This window comes from Eleutherodactylus coqui, chromosome 2, assembly GCF_035609145.1.
Source record: "Eleutherodactylus coqui strain aEleCoq1 chromosome 2, aEleCoq1.hap1, whole genome shotgun sequence".
NCBI lineage: Eukaryota > Metazoa > Chordata > Amphibia > Anura > Eleutherodactylidae > Eleutherodactylus > Eleutherodactylus coqui.
The window spans coordinates 54,171,990-54,189,246 of NC_089838.1; the positions used below are offsets into that span (position 1 = coordinate 54,171,990).

Genomic DNA, 17,257 nt, shown 5'->3' on the forward strand with positions numbered 1-17,257 from the left:
TCGTGTCCTGTATGTGATAGTATAATAGTATAATATAAATATAAATATTTTCCCGCGGCTCGTTCTATCTTTGGGCGGGGCCTTGCATCACCCATTGTTTTAATGGGGCTGGCGGCAGCATCGCACCGCGTGCTAGGTGCGGACAGCCGCAGCGGGAGGGAGGGGAGGCAGTTTTATTACAAAAATGACTCACATCCACAGAAAAATCGTACGTTAGCGAGCGCGAAAACGGGCCGCGATTCACGGCCTGGTATCGCACTCGCTGTGTGACATTAGCCTTACTGCCAGATCTTCTTTGGATTACAGCGGATCGCTGGGGGTTCATATTTTGGAGACGTACAAATTTTACATTGATTTTTAACATTTTGAGGAACACTTTCTTTTCCTGCACCAAGCCAAGATTGCAAATTCTCATGGGTATAAACTACACCCCTTAATGTATTCACTGAGGGGGTCAGGAGGATTTTTACCCCACAGTTTTTGTCAAGAATTAATGCAATTTGGAGGGGAAGAAATTAAATTTCATATTTTTGCAAATATGTCATTTTAATTTTAATGATGGGATTTTTTTCTATATTGCACATGAAGATGAGGATTGGCACCCCAAAATGGAGACCCCCCGTATGTCCCGTGTTCAGAGATATACCCATTGTGGCCCTAATCTTGTGTCCGTATGCACAATGGGGCCCAAACCGAAAGGAGCAGCCGGTGGCTTCGTGAACAGTTATTTTGCATGAAAGTGTGTTAGGTCCCATTGCTCACTTGTGGAGCCCTTGAGCGCTTTGGAGAACCCCCACAAATGACCCTGTTTAAAAACTAGACCCCTTAACGAATTCCTCTAGGGCTGTGCTGCGTATTTTGACCCACAGTATTTGAATGAATCTGAGCAAAGCAGAAGGAAAAAAGTTAAAGTTGTACTACCTCTAGCTTGGATACAAAATGTGAAACAGACCCTGTTGTATCGCCTCTAGCTTGGATACAAGACGTGATATGGGTGGGCAAGCTGCCACTTGGGATGCATTATGCATTGACACTTGGGGGTCAGGATAACAGCATGCTGACAATAGAGGGCAATGTATAGCTTTATGTCTTTGGTGATGTTAAATTCATTCTCTGTGGCTGATTTTACACAAGTGAGCACTATATCAGCCCGAGAAACTCAAACCAATATCTCGCATGGCAAATATGCGAGTGTGTCTGGCAGTGCAGTGCGCCTTGTAAGAACAATGCATTGCGATGTGTGTATGTGTGTAAAATATATACACATACATAAACAAACACACACACACCGCTGTAGGAGCAACTGTAAGAAACAAAATAAATGGTGGGAATATGGCGGCCGCCTGATCTTTCACGCACATAGTATTCATAGGGGAGATCCTATATTTTCTCGGTCAAGTATTAACGGGAGAGAATACTGCTGGTGAAAACGAAACCACAGAAATCTTAGGCTTAGTTTTGTCCCAATATACGGCCGTGACAATCACCAGCGATGCTTTTTTTTAGAGGATTAAATCGCATCGCTGCCACGCACATTAAAAACCGCATGTTTTTGTTTAACGCGCAAGTCGGTAGGACTTTCCAATGTTAACATTGCAGCGCATATTTGTCGCCTTGTGATGCGATAAAACGCAGCCTCCATAGGATTACATGGGAGATTTTAAAAAACGCACTGCGCAGAAGGACACAGCAGGCTGCGATTTTCTCTCTCAACATCACATCAGTGAAAACCTTGCTGAAGGGAAGGGAACCGTCGGGAATCATTGGCTGCGAAATCTGCTTTTTTTTTTTTCAATAACCAACGCATCGGTTAAAAATGGCGCGATTTTACCCGCCGGTTTGAAACCACCCTAGAGAAAAATAGGGCAAAAAGATGGAGAACTGGGAGGTGACCCGCTAATCTCTATGGTGCTGTAAGTTTGGGTAAATCCAATAGGTGGTGCAACACGTTTCTGTAAAACCAACAGAGGGCGCTGCAATGTTACTGTAGAAACCAATGGACAGCATGGCAGGTAGCTATACATAAACTATACAAAATCTGATTGGTTGCTGCTGCCGCCGCCATTTTTTTAAAAGGTACGCTCAGTTCTTTCATAGAGAACAAGAAGGTAGGTACTTACAATTCAGGTAGGTAGGTTCAGTTTGGGCCTGGGAGAGACTCCAGTGGAGACTGACGGAAAAATGGCTGCTTACAACCTGTGGTCCTTGTTTCGGGTGCGTGTGTCACCATCGATCTAATGTATCTTACTGCATAGATATATATCTAGCTATAAAAATAGATAGTTATATATCAATATAGATATTTCTAAAAATATCTAGCTTTACGTATAAATTTAAACTTCTATAGTTATGGTTTTGTAAGGCTGAAAACAGACATACAGAATTTGTATTATTATCAGCATTATTCTTATAATTGCCATTGATGTTATTCCAGGGTCAGGTAATACACTGCATGAGGCTTTGACCAATTTTTACTATTTTAGGTAAAAAGCTGCATTGACTGCACTTCTGCATTTAGTGCGATATGGTAGGACTGCAAGCAAAGCCTGAGACAAGATCTTGGTGCGCCCCATGACAATACATATCAGGTAGGTATCCTGCCCTAGAGGTATGAAGGCACCATACAGCAGCACTCATCTGTAATCCAACCTGCAGGGACATTGTGTGCTGCTGTAATGCCCCAAAGTTACTGTAAGATTCTATTGCTTTACTGGTTTTTGCTTTTTTTGGTGTTTTTTATCTTTCATCCCAGTGCTACAAAGACCGAGGACAGAAAGCTCTGACACTGAAATACTGTGATGAGGCTTCAGCCATGCCACCGGTTACTAAAGAGGTGAGGACTGTCAGTAGTAACGTGGTAACACAATTCAACTGTTATTTCAGCCAAAGTGGATTTTTTTCCTGCACACGGGACACGCGCATGCAGGGATAAATGACATCCGCAGATATTTTACTACCTCCATGGCGAATCCGTAGCGGGCCTGATTTTCCCCGTGGACATGAGGCCTAATGAGTTCCAGGTGTGTTATTTTTCTCGTGGGATTGACTGTATTTGCGTTTTCTAACGCACCTCCCCACCCATCACAATTGTGGGGTGCATTAAAACCGCTTTACCATGCGTTCAAAAGTGCTGCTCAAAATTGAGGTAAAAAACCCACGATTTTAAGCTGTGTTTTCTGAATGCACGTCTTAGAGCAGCCTTAGGCCCCGTGCACACGGGCAGAAATTCCGCTGCCGGATTTCCCGCAGAATTTCCACCCATGGAAGCTGCCATAGGATTGCGTTAGAAAACGCAATCCTAGGCAGACGGCCGCGGTTTGTCCGCACGAAATCACACGTGGAAAACAAACCGCGGCATGCTCTATTTCTGTGCGGGGATCGCAGAGCCCCGCACAGAAATGTCACTCGCCGGCCGCTGGCACCGGTCTGCGCATTTAGGACGGCAACTCCCACAGCCTAGAAGTTTGTATGATCTAGAGCACAGGTGTCAAACAATGCCCGCGGGCCGAATCCGGCCCGCCGCCTATGCAGTAAGTTCCCTCACTCCTCCGTGCTGCTGTCAGTAGGCAGTCTGCTCTCGGCTTGTTCTGTCTAATGCAGACAGTAATAGAGGAGTGCCGATAGCAGACTGACGCATGTATTTTTCACATTGGGAGACATATGTCCATGTGAATTAGCCCTAAGGGTGTGTGTTCAGAGTAGAGTGCGCACAAGATGCAAGCAGACCATGAGCATCTAGAATAGGGTTTTCCAACATTCCTTGGCCAAGTATTCCCTTCTCAAATAAATTACTTAAAAATTCAGCAAAGGTTATCATCGCACTATGTGTTGTACCTACCTTCATCACAATACCAGGACAGACTAAGTACTCCCTAGAGGCAATGACTGTACTCCTTGATAGAGAAATAAGGTGTACAGAGGTGGCAGTCACTCTCCTGCCACACTAGTATTATAAATGGCACATGGTGGGGAAAGCCATGTTAGGGCCCTAGAAGCTTCAAGGTACATCTCTAGCCCATGAGATACATATTTGACTGGCTCAGAGCCAACCATCCGATGGTTTAACCCCTTAACGACCAGCCCATAGTGTTTTTACGTCCGATTAAATTGATACAACTGCCAAAATAATGAAAATTGTAATTTTTCCTACTGCTTAGATTTATTAAAAAATTGTAGGGTAAAAATACGCAGTACACCACTAGATGAATTCGTTAAGGGGTCTAGTTTTCAAAATGGGGTCATTTGTAGGGGTTCTCTGTCGTTTTGGCCGCTCAAGGGCTCTACAAGCGTGCTATGGGGCCGAAATCCCCTTCATGCTAAATTTCAGTTCTGAAAGCCACCGACTACTCATCAAAGGGATGACAACCAGCTAGAACTAGGAGTAATAGATGCAATATAGACCATCCACCATAACACTGATACATATGGTTGGTGAGGAGACAAACTGCTATAGGCGTGCCGCGCGCGTGCGCCGGGCACATCCGCCGGGCCAAAGAAAGAAGATCTGGCCGCAAAGAAGAGAAGATCTGCCCGGTCCGCTACGGGTAAGTTATTCTTATTTTAGGTCTCCCGCGGATCCGGACGGCTTCTATAGGCTTCAATAGAAGCCTGCGGGAGCCGTCCCCGCGGGAGACCCGCACCTAAATGGAGCATGTCCACATTTTTCTTAATTCACTTTTATTGACCATCCGCAGATATTTATCTATCCGCGGGTGGTCAATGCATCCCTATGGGGTGCGGATCCGCGTGCGGGTGATCCGCTGCGGATTTTAATTCTTCTTTTACCCATTGTGGCCCTAATATTATGACCGTATGCACAACAGGGCCCAAACCGAAAGGCGCATCAAACGTCAACTGTGTCTTAACTTTTACGTAATCGCCATTATCCATCGGATAACGGCGATCACATGACCGGGGACCGCTCACTGCGGCCCTCAGTCACTGCTCCAGGCTCTCGGCTACCTTTAGTAGCCAGGAGCAAGGAGACTTTAAATTTACCAGGCCCTCTGCAGCTTCTGCGCTTGCGTCCACCATCTTGCTGATGGGCACATGCGCTCACATGGACCATGCTCCATTTTCGTGCGGGAGACCAAAATCGGAATTTACTCACCTGCTCCGGATCTTCCCTTCGCCGCGGCTGGCTGTATAACATATCCAGTCGTGTAACGATCACAATAAAGCTGCGCTGCGAACACACAGGATAGATGATGTATACTCACTTAGGAGAGGGGAGTGTCAGCCTCCCCCCTCAGGAGTCCGAGATGGCTCTAAACAATTGTTAACTCCGAAGACTACCTCCACCAGAATCGAAAGTTGCTTCCTCACGATCCAATATCAGGAAATAGTTTTTATTATTAAACAAACACAAATAGGTCCCTTTTTGAGGGGACCCGGCATATACATACAACGCGTTTCGGCTGTTGGAAGCCTTTTTCAAGTATATCCTGCCACTCATAGATAGCTAACTTAAATATAAAACTACTAGACCTAGACATACAATTCAATAACCTGGAAGAGCCACGTTGTATCGGGCGAAGTATACATCCTGGCGTGCGTCCCTGCATTGCCACCGGCTCACGCGTCATAATAACGCTGCTGGAGGACCTGTGATGATGCCGAAAAGTGGGCGGAGCAAGCGGTCACATGACTGGCAATGTCATGTGACACCGCAGATGGAATTGACAGTGAGGAGGTCACGTGACCGGCACTGTCATGTGACCGGCACAGACACGTCACATTACGTATGGGGTTCACAGCGGGAGGGGTGGGCTAACCGTCACCTATTATCCCGGCTGACATGTAAAGCTCCTTCCCATGTAATCACATGATGGGCATCCTATAATGTGATACACCATGACATATCAAAAAAGGCCCATTATATAAATATATAATATAAATATATAAATTATATAATTATACAAGTGATTTTTTTTAAAATGGAGCATGAAAAAATCTGGACCATGCTCCATTTTCGTGCGGGAGACCAAAATCGGAATTTACTCACCTGCTCCGGATCTTCCCTTCGCCGCGGCTGGCTGTATAACATATCCAGTCGTGTGAGACCGGCCTTTGGTAGATCACTACCTTTTTATCACTTGACCAGGGACAGCTCAACGAGACCACCGATCACTGCTCCAGGCTCTCGGTGACCTTTGGTAGCCGGGAGCACAGAGATTTAAAATTTACCGGGCTCCCCAGCTGCTGCGCATGTGTCTGGCATTTTAAGGCAGGTTCATGCGCAGAAGCCGGAGAAGGTCCACGGAGGAGGATCACATTGAGGTTCAAATACGGAGGCCTCCGGTAAGAAGTTTCATCTCCTCTCACCGATCGAAGAGGGGAGATTAAACTTCAACTTTTTCTTAACTTTTACATGATCGCCGTTATCCAACCGAGGATAAGGATCCCGGGGGACATCGCCGGAGGCCTATAGAAATATTTTCACCTTCCTTTACGGATTGGATTCGTTACGGAATGGATATCCATTGGCTAACGGCAATCACGTGACTGGGGACCATGTACTGCGGCCCACCATGAAATCTCCAGGCTCTCGGCTATGTTTGGTAGCCAGGAGCAGGGATATCTTAAATTACTCAGGAAACTGCGGCTCTTGCATCGGCCAACGTTGACGACGGGCGCGTGCGCAGAAGCCGAGGTGAGGTCCAAGGGTAAATCCGGGGGCCTTAGGTATGTAATTACATCTCCCCTCACGAATATGAGCGAAGATTACATTTTACCATTTTTTAACTTTCTGTTTACTTTTAAGGGTGACTGGTGGTCGCGCCAACAGCAGGGAGCTGTCATGTCCACAGCCCCCAGGGCTTTAATCCCCAGAGCAAGTGTCTTTTTACGGCCCTGGAGATTAAAGCCCACTTAGGCAGGAAGTCACTAAGGGGTTAAGGAGCAAACAGACTTCGTCACTAGGGCCGCTCTCACACAGACAGTTTTTACAGCATTTAGCTCGGCGTTTAAAAAGCCACGGTAAACACTGTAAAACACCTCCATTGATTTCAGTGGAGCTTCTCAGTGATGTGGATTTATTTTGGGGTCTACGGCGTAATCAATAGGAATGTTTGTACCCTTCCAGATTTATGTTCAGAGATTGTGCGCACAATGTAAGAGATCACACGGAGACAAGACTGTCAGTGTAGAAAGTCTTCCTGACTGTTTATTAGTAGGCGTATAGCATCTTATATAGCATGATGAGTTAATTGCTCTTTATGGGCAGCAGGAAGCAATACGTGGTTGGGAATCAAAGCATGGGATTGGGTGGTCCAAATATGGTATTTTTCCATCCGGTCCTGCGTGAGTTGCTGTAGTCATGGACGTCCGATATCACGTGGTTTCAGGTACAAAATCAGCGCCATCTCTCCGAGTTTGATGGAGAGGGCAGGGGCGAGAATGAGCAATGTGTCGTCAAATGACGCCTGAGGGTTATGTGCAGGTAAAATGTGTCCTGAGGTTATGAGCGTGTGTTTCTATCATGCTGCATATTCTGATGACGGTTAGCAGTAATGAAACTGTCTGTTTTACTAGGGATCTAGGGATCAGTAATACTGGTGTGATGTGACTGTTAACCTGCTGATTTTTCATAATTTCCTGCAGAACTGACGTCCTTGAGAATGGGAAGGCTGTCCGACAGTGAAGAGACCCTCGACGTTCAGCAATCTTGAAACCCTTCGTTTTATGGACTGCTTTTTGCCTGTGACTCACCTTTTTTTTTTTTTTTATAAGCTTTTTCTTTCAAAGAATTATGACGGAGGATCCTGAAAAACTGCGCAATATTTTACACCGATTGAGTAAACAGAAAAGATACCCAAACACAGCGGCCTTTGGTTTATCAGGGAATGACACTTGGTGTAAAATCCACATTTTTAATAAATAATAAAACGTGATTTGAATTTGTTTTTTTGTTTTACCTTATTTATGTTTTAACTCCTGATTACCCACGCTGTAAAGCCGGCTGCACATGGCTGTGACGGGCTCCGCCATGGAATTCCGGGGCGGAGCCCGTCACGGCGGCCCCAAGAGACCCCAATACTTACCTCCAGTTTCGGAGTCCCGCATGACGCCTCAGCGCGCATGGGCAATCGAGCGCGTGACGCACCGCTGCGGCATGTGACGCGGTAGGCGTAGAGGCGGTTTCACGCTATCTTCCGCTGTGCTACAGCGGAAGATAGCGTGAATGGACGGCTTCCACAGACTGCAATGGAAGCCGTCCGCGCGTACACCCGCGGCAAATAGAGCATGCCGTGGGTGAGGACGGGTGATTTTACGGTGCGGAATTCTGCTGTGAAATTCCGCACCGTAAGCATTGAGCTATTAGGTTGAATAGATCCGTCTGTGGGAAGGAGCCTTAAGGCCTCATGTCCACTAGCAAAATGGAATTGCGGTTTCCGCAGCGGATTTGCCCCTAGGGAATCATTGGCCATCCGTGGTCCATTAAACTGATTTTTGCACCTGCGGATGGAATTTTAATAGAATTGCGTTTTTCACGCGTGGGAGAAAAAAACCCGGCATGCTCCATTTTACCGCGGATCGGCCACATTGCTATCACATTGATAGCAATGTGTGCAGATATCTGCATGCAAAAATTATACAATAGAAAGCTGATTCTACGCGGATTGTATTTTTCCAGTGGACATGAGGCCTAAGGCCGCCTGCAGACGGCTGTGTCGCATCCAGCTGCTCGCAACGGGACCCGACCTGAGCACCTGCAGAGAGCAGTGCGGAACTCGCCCGCTCCCGCAGCTCTGACTCATGTGCCAGCAGACGGCACATGCGCAGAGCCGGCAGCCAGCGAGTGACGTTTATGTCCGGGGCTCTGCGAACCCCGCATGGCGCGGTTTGTTTTCTGCGCGTGATTTCGCATAGACAAACCACGGCCTTCTGCATAGGATTGCGTATTGAAATCCAATCCTATGCAGGCGTGTACAGCCGGAAATGTACGGTGCTGCGTCTGGCATAGACTGAAGTGGCAGCGGTGCGCACTCGTCATCAGCTGATTGGCAGGGATTCTGAGAGGCAGATCAACACTTCACTGCGCATAGATCATCAGTACTGGAGTCCCAGGGAACCCTTTTAACCCCTTGCCTTTGTGCATACTAACATAACATTAGGGCCACAATGGGTACATTTCTGAAAACAATACAAACAAGGGTATCCATTTTGGGGTGTCAGTGCACATGAAAATGATTTTGGGGGAAAAAAATTTAGAATAGCACATTACCCGAACGCTTTTTTTTTTTTTTTAATCTAAATTGCATTAATTCCTGAAAATGTGGGATCTAAATACTCCTGACACCCCTCAGTGAACACATTAAGGGGTGTACTTTGTAAAATAGGGTCATTTTAGGGGGTATGTATTCTGACACCCACGAGCCTTTGCAATCTTGGCTCGGTGGAGAAAAAAGGGTTTATCAAAATGAGGAAAAGTAAGATTCAACTTGAATGTCTCCTAAATGGTTCCAAACAAAGGATGTTTTTGCAAATGTGCGTCTAGAATAAAGTGAACAGATGGAAATATATGTTGGCAAAGATTTGTAGAGTATGCTTGCACATATGAGATATAACATTTGCAAATGTTAAAAAATTACAAGTTATTCAAAATGTTGTCAATATTCTTAATTTTAATTAATATACACAACTTCTAACTGCCCATTTTTACCACTTAAACGAAGTACAACAAGGCACAGAAAAAACAATGTAAGAATCACTTCGATTTGCAAACATGCCCATCTTGAAAGCGTCCTACTGAGCCAACATCTAGGACCGTCAGTCTCTCTGCTGCTTCAACAATGATTGTGAGCAAACGCAGTGTGGTAATCTTGAAATAACTTATCAGCTCACCTGTAAAGAAGAAGGAAAAAAGTTTGCTTTATTCTGGTGGTTTGCGTACTTTGTGGCTAATAAATCTCTAAACCGCTATAAGCTACATACTGTCCCTGCTTTTCTTCACCACAACTTTAATAGATCCAGACATCTCATTTGGACAATTGGTATGTTTTTCCGAAGCTTTGTTAGCTGTGTGCTAATTTGGTACAGTATTGTGATGGCACCTGTACGTTTGCTAGAAAATAAATAAAAGCTATTAGTGTATCCAAAAATGCCAAATAAAAAATAAAAATTCAAAAATTTTATGTAATCTGTTATCCGGCCTATAAGATGAAGTTTTAACACAGCAAATTATTGTCCAAATTCGACGTACGTGTACACACGCGTACGTACGTACACACATACGTACATACACACACGTACACGCACGTACGTACACACACGCACGTACGTACACGCACGTACGTACATACATACACGTATATACGTACATACACGTACGTGTACGTACATACACACACAGTAATATATATACATATATGAACATATGAGCAGATGCAAGTGAAAACCTGCAAATATGCGCCAAATATGCACATATGAGCAGATGCTAGTGAAAACATGTAAACATGCACATATGAGCAGATGCAAGCGAAAACCTGCAAATATGCACATATGAGCAGATGCAAGCAAAAACCTGCAACTAGGCACAAAATGTGCACATATGAGCAGATGCACGCAATGAAAATTTTGGCAGATGCAGCAGCTTACCTCAACAAGTTATGTCAGCTGGTGTCCGAGCGAAGCGAAATTCTTCTCAAAACGCGTCCAAACGTCAGGATCCTCTCCACACGCAAGTTTGCAAAAAGGCGCACAAATCTCGGGTGGCCGCGTCTCCACACGTAGCGCACAATTCTGCAAACAAAAGTCAGGTGGCGTCGCGCAAATCTCAGGTGACGTACTCACCACACGTAGCGCACGAATCTCGGGTGGCCGCGTCTCCACACGTAGCGCACGAATCTGCAAAAATAAATCAGGTGGCGTGGTGCAAATCTCAGGTGACATACTCACCACACGTAGCGCACGAATCTCGGGTGGCCGCGTCTCCACACGTAGCGCACGAATCTCAGGTGGCCGCGTCTCCACACGTAGCGCACGAATCTCGGGTGGCCGCGTCTCCACACGTAGCGCACGAATCTGCAAAAAAAAGTCAGGTGGCGTGGCGCAAATTTCAGGTGACATACTCACCACACATAGCGCACGAATCTCGGGTGGCCGCGTCTCCACACGTAGCGCACGAATCTGCAAAAAAAAGTCAGGTGGCGTGGCGCAAATTTCAGGTGACATACTCACCACACATAGCGCACGAATCTCGGGTGGCCGCGTCTCCACACGTAGCGCACGAATCTGCAAAAAAAAGTCAGGTGGCGTGGCGCAAATTTCAGGTGACATACTCACCACACATAGCACACAAATCTCGGGTGGCCGCGTCTCCACACGTAGCGCACGAATCTCGGGTGGCCGCGTCTCCACACGTAGCGCACGAATCTCAGGTGGCCGCGTCTCCACACGTAGCGCACGAATCTCAGGTGGCCGCGTCTCCACACGTAGCGCACGAATCTCAGGTGGGTACTCACCACACGTAGCGCACAGCGCACTAATTTCAGGTGGCGTCTCCACACGTAGCGCACAGCGCACAAATCTCAGGTGGCCGCGTCTCCACAATTAGCGCACAGCGCACAAATCTCAGGTGGCCGTGTCTTCACACGTAGCGCACAGCGCACAAATCTCAGGTGACCGCGTCTCCACACATAGCGCACAGCGCACTGGCTGCTGGGAGATCCTACCACCAGCCAATACATTCTAGCCAGCAGATCAGTGAAGTGGCTAGAGTGGAGCTACTGAAGAGAGGAGCAGCTCCAATCTAGTCTTGTGGAGCTAGTGAGCTCCATATTACCTTCAGAGGGGAAGGATGGGTGGGGGGCTCATTTGTTGGCTGATGGCGTCCTTTACACGGGCTAAACACGAACGGCTCCTTGCCGTCTCTCTGTGTAAACCACAACCATAGCTGCGGATTTGGACAGCAGATCACTGCAGCCGATCCACAACCATAGCTGCGGATTTGGACAGCAGATCACTGCAGCCGATCCACAACCGTAGCTGCGGATTTGGACAGCAGCTCACCGCAGCCGATCCACAACCGTAGCTGCGGATTTGGCAAACAAAAAACTGTGTACTGCGCATGACCGCCTGTTTATGCGCAGTACCGGTTTTTGTTTGTATTTCCCGCACCATCACTTAGATATGACTCGGGTACCCGCAGCCCATGCACAATATAGTTGCGTATGGGCTGCGGGTATATCCGCGACTATAGAGCACAATGGGCTCGAGGTCGTGGATATCCACGGTAAAATATAACATGCTGTGTTCTGTTTTCTGCGAGTGGATTAGGTAATTCCGACTCGCTAATTGGGGGGAATTGTGATTGATCCATGGATTACCGCTGATCAAGCGCCTGCAGAACCCGTAATTCCTATCCGGCCGTGTGAGACCGGCCCAATGTTAGATCCCTACTTTTTTATCACGTGACTAGGGACGGCTCATCAAGGCCACCAATCACTGCTCCAAGCACTCCGCGACCGTTGGTCGCCGACAGCAGGGAGGTTTAAAATTTCCTGGGCTCCTGCGAATGTGTCCAGCATTTTGCCGGCGGGCACATGCACAGAGGCCGGAAAGGTCCATGGAGGATAACCGCATCTGGATTCAAATGCGGAAGCCTCCGAGAAGATGTTTTATCTCGCTGATCGCCGGGGTAAGGTCCGCGGATCAAATGCAAATCACAATAATAAAGTATATAATAAAACAAAAGAACTGTTGTGATGAGTCTATGGATGAACCTCGCCTTGTTTCTCAGTGGTAACGGGTCTAAATCATATTCCACATTATTTGAAAGATGCAAAATTGGCCAATCGTTACATTTCGTATTATTCAGTTTGCATAATTTAATTCTTAACCCCTTAATGACCAGCACATAGTGTTTTTACATCCTGCCCAAGTGGGCCTTAATCCCTGAGGGCGTAAAAACTTGTGTCTCGACGTGACAGCTTCATGCTGTCGGTGCCCGCAGGTAGCTCCTCTGGGTAATATGTAAATGAGGGAGCTGGCATGAATCCTACTTAGGGAGAGCAACTACAAACTGAGTAAGGAGACACACCTGGCCATGCACGCTCCTCTGGGTAATATGCAAATGAGAAAGCTGGCATGAATCCTCCTTAGGGAGCGCAACTACAAACTGAGTAAGTAGATGCACCTGGCCATGCACGCTCCTCTGGGTAATATGCAAATGAGGGAGCTGGCATGAATCCTCCTTAGGGAGAGCAACTACAAACTGAGTAAGGAAACGCACCTGGCCATGCACGCTCCTCTGGGTAATATGCAAATGAGAAAGCTGGCATGAATCCTCCTTAGGGAGCGCAACTACAAACTGAGTAAGTAGACGCACCTGGCCATGCACGCTCCTCTGGGTAATATGCAAATGAGGGAGCTGGCATGAATCCTCCTCAGGAAGAGCAACTACAAACTGAGTAAGGAGACGCACCTGGCCATGCACGCTCCTCTGGGTAATATGCAAATGAGGGAGCTGGCATGAATCCTCCTTAGGGAGAGCAACTACAAACTGAGTAAGGAGACGCACCTGGCAATGCATGCTCCTCTGGGTAATATGCAAATAAGGGAGCTGGCATGAATCCTCCTTAGGGAGAGCAACTACAAACTGAGTAAGTAGACGCACCTGGCGATGCACGCTCCTCTGGGTAATATGCAAATAAGGGAACTGGCATGAATCCTCCTTAGGGAGAGCAAGTACAAATTGAGTGAGGAGACGCACCTGGCCATGCACGCTCCTCTGCGTAATATGCAAATAAGGGAGCTGGCATGAATCCTCCTTAGGGAGAGCAATTACAAATTGAGTAAGTAGACGCACCTGGCCGTGCACGCTCCTCTGGGTAATATGCAAATGAAGGAGCTGGCATGAATCCTCCTTAGGGAGAGCACCTACAAACTGAGTAAGTAGACGCACCTGGCCATGCACGCTCCTCTCGTTAATATGCAAATAAGGGAGCTGGCATGAATCCTCCTTAGGGAGAGCAACTACAATCTGAGTAAGGAGACGCACCTGGCCATGCACGCTCCTCTGGGTAATATGCAAATAAGAGCTGACATGAATCCTTCTTAGGGAGCGCACCTACAAACTGAGTAAGTAGACGCACCTGGCCATGCACGCTCCTGTGGGTAATATGCAAATGAGGGAGCTGGCATGAATCCTCCTTAGGGAGAGCAACGAGAGAACTCGGCACCTGAGAGGTGTAGACCGTGTTTGAAAAAGCAATAAGCTTGTGCTCCCAGCCTAGAGCATGAATCAGAGCACGATTCGCGTCTAACACAAACTCACTGTTTTCACCGTCCTGTAACTCGGCACTTGAGAGGTGTAGACCGTGTTTGAAAAAGCAATAAGCTTGCGCTCCCAGCCTAGAGCATGAATCAGAGCACGATTCGCGTCTAACACAAACTCATTGTTTTCACCGTCCTGTAATTCGGCACCTGAGAGGTGTAGACCGTGTTTGAAAAAGCATTAAGCTTGCGCTCCCAGCCTAGAGCATGAATCAGAGCACGATTCGCGTCTAACACACACTCACTGTTTTCACCGTCCTGTAACTCGGCACCTGAGAGGTGTAGACCGTGTTTGAAAAAGCATTAAGCTTGCGCTCCCAGCCTAGAGCATGAATCAGAGCACGATTCGCGTCTAACACAAACTCACTGTTTTCACCGTCCTGTAACTCGGCACCTGAGAGGTGTAGACCGTGTTTGAAAAAGCAATAAGCTTGCGCTCCCAGCCTAGAGCATGAATCAGAGCACGATTCGCGTCTAACACAAACTCACTGTTTTCACCGTCCTGTAACTCGGCACCTGAGAGGTGTAGACCGTGTTTGAAAAAGCAATAAGCTTGCGCTCCCAGCCTAGAGCATGAATCAGAGCACGATTCGCGTCTAACACAAACTCACTGTTTTCACCGTCCTGTAACTCGGCACCTGAGAGGTGTAGACCGTGTTTGAAAAAGCATTACGCTTGCGCTCCCAGCCTAGAGCATGAATCAGAGCACGATTCGCGTCTAACACAAACTCACTGTTTTCACCGTCCTGTAACTTGGCACCTGAGAGGTGTAGACCGTGTTTGAAAAAGCAATAACCTTGAGCTCCCCGCCTAGAGCATGAATCAGAGCACGATTCGCGTCTAACACAAACTCACTGTTTTCACCGTCCTGTAACTCGGCACCTGAGAGGTGTAGACCGTGTTTGAAAAAGCATTAAGCTTGCGCTCCCCGCCTAGAGCATGAATCAGAGCACGATTCGCGTCTAACACAAACTCACTGTTTTCACCGTCCTGTAACTCGGCACCTGAGAGGTGTAGACCGTGTTTGAAATAGCAATAAGCTTGCGCTCCCAGCCTAGAGCATGAATCAGAGCACGATTCGCGTCTAACACAAACTCACTGTTTTCACCGTCCTGTAACTTGGCACCTGAGAGGTGTAGACCGTGTTTGAAAAAGCAATAACCTTGAGCTCCCCGCCTAGAGCATGAATCAGAGCACGATTCGCGTCTAACACAAACTCACTGTTTTCACCGTCCTGTAACTCGGCACCTGAGAGGTGTAGACCGTGTTTGAAAAAGCAATAAGCTTGCGCTCCCAGCCTAGAGCATAAATCCCAGCACGATTAGCGTCTAACACAAACTCACTGTTTTCACCGTCCTGTAACTCGGCACCTGAGAGGTGTAGACCGTGTTTGAAAAAGCATTAAGCTTGCGCTCCCCGCCTAGAGCATGAATCAGAGCACGATTCGCGTCTAACACAAACTCACTGTTTTCACCGTCCTGTAACTCGGCACCTGAGAGGTGTAGACCGTGTTTGAAAAAGCAATAAGCTTGCGCTCCCAGCCTAGAGCATAAATCCCAGCACGATTAGCGTCTAACACAAACTCACTGTTTTCACCGTCCTGTAACTCGGCACCTGAGAGGTGTAGACCGTGTTTGAAAAAGCATTAAGCTTGCGCTCCCCGCCTAGAGCATGAATCAGAGCACGATTCGCGTCTAACACAAACTCACTGTTTTCACCGTCCTGTAACTCGGCACCTGAGAGGTGTAGACCGTGTTTGAAAAAGCAATAAGCTTGCGCTCCCAGCCTAGAGCATGAATCAGAGCACGATTCGCGTCTAACACAAACTCACTGTTTTCACCGTCCTGTAACTCGGCACCTGAGAGGTGTAGACCGTGTTTGAAAAAGCAATAAGCTTGCGCTCCCAGCCTAGAGCATAAATCCCAGCACGATTAGCGTCTAACACAAACTCACTGTTTTCACCGTCCTGTAACTCGGCACCTGAGAGGTGTAGACCGTGTTTGAAAAAGCATTACGCTTGCGCTCCCAGCCTAGAGCATGAATCAGAGCACGATTCGCGTCTAACACAAACTCACTGTTTTCACCGTCCTGTAACTCGGCACCTGAGAGGTGTAGACCGTGTTTGAAAAAGCAATAAGCTTGCGCTCCCAGCCTAGAGCATGAATCAGAGCACGATTCGCGTCTAACACAAACTCACTGTTTTCACCGTCCTGTAACTCGGCACCTGAGAGGTGTAGACCGTGTTTGAAAAAGCAATAAGCTTGCGCTCCCAGCCTAGAGCATGAATCAGAGCACGATTCGCGTCTAACACAAACTCACTGTTTTCACCGTCCTGTAACTCGGCACCTGAGAGGTGTAGACCGTGTTTGAAAAAGCATTACGCTTGCGCTCCCAGCCTAGAGCATGAATCAGAGCACGATTCGCGTCTAACACAAACTCACTGTTTTCACCGTCCTGTAACTTGGCACCTGAGAGGTGTAGACCGTGTTTGAAAAAGCAATAACCTTGAGCTCCCCGCCTAGAGCATGAATCAGAGCACGATTCGCGTCTAACACAAACTCACTGTTTTCACCGTCCTGTAACTCGGCACCTGAGAGGTGTAGACCGTGTTTGAAAAAGCAATAAGCTTGCGCTCCCAGCCTAGAGCATAAATCCCAGCACGATTAGCGTCTAACACAAACTCACTGTTTTCACCGTCCTGTAACTCGGCACCTGAGAGGTGTAGACCGTGTTTGAAAAAGCATTAAGCTTGCGCTCCCCGCCTAGAGCATGAATCAGAGCACGATTCGCGTCTAACACAAACTCACTGTTTTCACCGTCCTGTAACTCGGCACCTGAGAGGTGTAGACCGTGTTTGAAAAAGCAATAAGCTTGCGCTCCCAGCCTAGAGCATGAATCAGAGCACGATTCGCGTCTAACACAAACTCACTGTTTTCACCGTCCTGTAACTCGGCACCTGAGAGGTGTAGACCGTGTTTGA

At 47.4% G+C, this 17,257-nt stretch overlaps 1 long non-coding RNA gene across 1 annotated transcript; it reads left to right on the forward strand.

Annotated features, from left to right (window-relative positions):
- Positions 1-2,485: 2,485 nt before the first annotated feature.
- Positions 2,486-7,830, forward strand: LOC136611407 (uncharacterized). The gene is made up of 3 exons (XR_010790263.1): positions 2,486-2,588; positions 2,753-2,833; positions 7,603-7,830. It is a non-coding gene; the product is annotated as an uncharacterized lncRNA (long non-coding RNA).
- The last annotated feature ends 9,427 nt before the right edge of the window (positions 7,831-17,257 follow it).